This window comes from Athene noctua, chromosome 10 (assembly GCF_965140245.1).
Source record: "Athene noctua chromosome 10, bAthNoc1.hap1.1, whole genome shotgun sequence".
In the NCBI taxonomy this organism is placed as follows: domain Eukaryota; kingdom Metazoa; phylum Chordata; class Aves; order Strigiformes; family Strigidae; genus Athene; species Athene noctua.
In genome coordinates, this window is record NC_134046.1 from 11,783,575 (window position 1) to 11,787,774 (window position 4,200).

A 4,200-nucleotide genomic window follows, 5' to 3' on the forward strand; every position below is an offset into this window, starting at 1 on the left:
GCGGAGGAGGAGAAGGCGGGAGGAGGAGAAGGCGGGAGGAGGAGAAGGCGGGAGGAGGAGCCGCCGCCGCCCGTTCGAGCCCGGGAGTGGCGGCCCGGCGGCCTCTAGCGGCGCCTCCCGGGGAGCTGCAGGTGGGCCCGGACCTGTCCTCCAGCCCTCGGGGCTTCGCACCTGCCGCCCCAGCTCCCAGCGCCCTTATATCAGCCCTCGGGCCCTGCGGGAGGGACGGGCGCGGGGGCTCGGGACGACACCGTGTCCCCTCAGGGAGAGGCCCCCCGGGGCTCGGGGGGTGGCAGGGGACGAGGCCGTGCGTGTCCCTCGGGCCCCAGGTGCTGCCTCTCCCCGGAGGACACGCCGGAGCCTCCCCGGGCTGCCCTGAGCCCTTCATGCCTGAGCCCCCTCAGAGATCTGAGAGAGGGGAGGGATGTGAATAAAATCCGTGGTGGATCACTTTGGGGTAAATAGCCCGAAGCTATAAACACAACGATCAGTTATGTGCAGTCCCAGCAGAGATTCCTGAGGGAGGCCGGATCTCACTGATGGCAGAGATGTGAGCAGGCGCAGAGCCAGGGGAGCCAGGCTGGGGCACAGGAGGGTTGAAGTAACCTGTGCTATTTGTGGGACAGACGTGGTACCGGTGTGCGACGGACACTGCTGGGCCTCGCTGATCATCTTCTCACAGCTGAAGGTCCAGCCTGCCCCACCAGCCCATCATCACCTCTACTGCATAACCACAGCTCCCCTCCTCAGGCCCAGCACTGCATGAACGCTTGGCACAGGCTTTGAAAATAACCCCCTCAAAAGCGGTACTACTGCGGGACTCATGCCTCAGGAAACACGTGGGGGGCTGGCAGAGTAGTTGAGGTGCGTCCATGGCTTAATGTCTTCTGTAGTGCCAAACCTCGGTGTGGTCTGCATGACGCTTCCTGTGCCTTGCTGGTGCACGAGGAGTGGTTTGCTCTCAGAATTGCAATTTTAGTAAAACTAATTTTTACTCACCCTCCCCAAAATAAACCCCAAACTTTTGTAGCGCTGCTAAACGAAAATGGTTGAGACTTGTTGTTGGCTAACATGGCGAAGTGATGTCCTGGTGTAAGGTTGGTGTGATAGACAGAAATGGTTCATGGGATGTTCTGCTTTCTGGTGGGATACAAACACAGTTGATATGCCCCAAAAAAGTCAGTTCGGTGGGGCAGCCTCTGCACTGCTCAACTCTTACACAAGCGTTCTATCTCACCATTTATTATCATTACCTTCCCCTTTAAAAAAAACAAACAGACCAACCAACCTGTCAGACCATGGCTCTGGGATTTCTCCCTTTGTATTAAAATGCTTACTTTTTATTGCTGTTGGCATTCTTTGGAGACTGTTACAAATCACTAAATCCCATACAGTGCTCCCAAGCATTTCACAGTTCCTCAGTATCGCAGCCCTGTTTGTTTTCTCCCAAATAAGGCCTTTTTCACAGGGCAAAATTCTGTACTTTCTGTTGTTCTCTTTAATATGTCCAGCTTCAGCTCAGCAATAATCTCCTTGGACGAGTGACAGAGTAAACCTACGATTAGCCAGCAAGCAAAATACTAATTTTATTTTCAAAATGAAAGTGTTTTAGTGAAACACATTTTAAAGATAAATAGCAGTCTAATTTCCCTACCATGATGGGAAATTTCAAAAGAATATCTATACTGAACTGAGTATGTCTTCAGAGCAACAATCAGTATTACATTTGCCAAACAAGGAACGTACCACAAACATGCATGTGATGATTAAGCATTTATAAGAATACAATAATCACTTAAATTATTAAATTATGATTCCATAACTTTTTCTGCATTATCTCAGTATAATATATATAATTCCAGGGTATTGTATCTGTTACATATACCATGATAAAAAAATCAAATGTTTTTGTTGTCAGGCTGGATTGCAGTCTGGCAAACTAAACGATTAAAAAAATATGAGCCACTTCTTCTCTAAACCCTGGGGTTTCATTAAAAACCATTATGCTAAATATTTTTTGCTTCTTTTGATATGGTAATCTATTTTGATTTCTGTTGGTTTTTCATTTAATTGCTGGGGGTACATCCGAGTCACACTTTTAAGCTTGTTTCTGCAGACTTGAGGGAAATAACTTATTTTTTAATGGCTACTGAGATTCTCAAATAATTCATGTGACTGAAGGAGCTGGGGGTTCTTTTAGGAAACAGTAAATACAGTAATAATCATAATAAAATGACGAGTACTGGAAACTCTGGGACCAAAACCCCAGAGTTCCCTAGTTCTTATTTTGGATTATACTGCATGTCTTTATGACCTTATACTGCTAAGAGCTATATTTGTGTGCAGCATGTACAACTCTAGCTAGTGCCTTAAATCTAAATCCACAATCCCAAATTGGGCATTAACTCTAATTTAGTCTCTGACTATAAATTACAGACATTACTATCCACAGGGGCGTAGTGAAGACACTGTGAAGATTTTTCTTGAGATATGTGACTTCTTTTAGGTTACATGTTACTGTCAGGATGTTTATTAAATATGCTAAGGTACAATTCATTTTTATGTTTTTAACCTAAACCTGCTAAAAAATACATTAAACATATAAATGTTTATTTATTATCATAAAAGGCAGTCTTTAGCTCGAAGGGGGTGAGAGTCATTAATTTCACACTATAATCCATCCTGGCATGTGGCATGTTCCCAAACTCAGACTGGAATCACTGGAAGCCATTTCCTATTCTTCCAGCAATATTAATTCTGGGTCAGGTTAAAGACAGAAAGCAGCAGGTTGCAGGCTGAAGAGCAACTGTGTAAATTCCAAGTTATTTTATTAAATTTGGTGAGGGCAAGTATATGTATAACCCAAAGTATGTTAGTTAATCTGGTCAGTGCCAATCTGTCTGTATTGAGTAGCGCAAATTACTGTAATTTAGATGAAGTCAGAGCACTTTGATACGATGAATGGCTTTTTTCTTTTTAGCAGTCAAAGATATACACAGCCAGCTGTGATGAGTTTTTATTTTATTTTAGGAGCCTTATTTGTTAGAACATTGATTTAGAAACAAAATTTAACTACCATGCCACCAGACCTTGTGGGATTTAATGCCCAAATTCATATTGTCTCTTTTGTATCTTGCAGTTGCTGGTTGGGAACAGTGGCTAACAGCAAAGTTGCTGTTGGTTAACCTCTTAATAGTTTGGAGCCAGGGGATGTTAATCACCTTTCTAAAAGAAAAATACACCGAAAAGGACAGCAATGTAAATGTATTTTATGGTATTAATTACATTAATAGGTATTAAATGTAGCAGTAGTTAGAATTTCATTTGGCATTGCTGAGGGTCATCCCTGGGATGAAGAAAGCAATGGTTTGGGGGCTGGTTACCTGAGACAAGTGCAGTGCATTAATTATGGGTGCGGTTCTCAACAAAAAGTGTTTGTAAACAAACACCAACCTCCCACCTGTCATACACATGGAACAGAATATATGCTTTACCAAAAATACGTCTCTACCCCCCGCCCCCTGCCCCCCCCTCCAATATACCATTAGGTCAGTTTGCTATTTAGTTGCAGTACTTCTTTTCCTCCCATTTTCTCAGCATCTGCACTCCTGTGTCCACTTCCCTACTGTCCTCAGGAGGAGAAACTATGTGACTGGTAAGAGTATAAAAGAGGAATTAGCAGCAGCTATACTGACAAAATCTTCACCATGTTAAAATGCTCAAGCTCATCTCCATCCCTCAGCTCCCTTCTATCTCAGCACTAGTTGAGAGAAAAGAAGTTGTCAGAATGTATAAGCAGCCAATGCACTCCCTCTTCTCCACCTACATGCTTGAATTAAGTGGAAAATTAAATTGATTTACTATATTGCTGGGATAAGAGGCACTAGATGGTGCTGTAACATACACTTTTGCAGATTTTGTTTCTTTGTGAGAATCAGTCAGCTTGTGCTGCACTGTTAGCTTTGGGATTTCTATTTTTATAGGACTCACAGCAAACAATGGAAAAGTTTGTTCTCTGACCTAATCCCTTTAAATTAGGGTTTTGTGTGTTTCTGCAACATGCTGTTTTGACTTCTGTTTAAAAAGTAGTCTGTATAGTCTAATTAAAATAGGAAAAGTCCTGTGTATGTATGCCATTGATTTTTACTCTGCCAATAAATTTGCTTGTTATACACCCAAACCCACCAGTTTGAGGTAGAA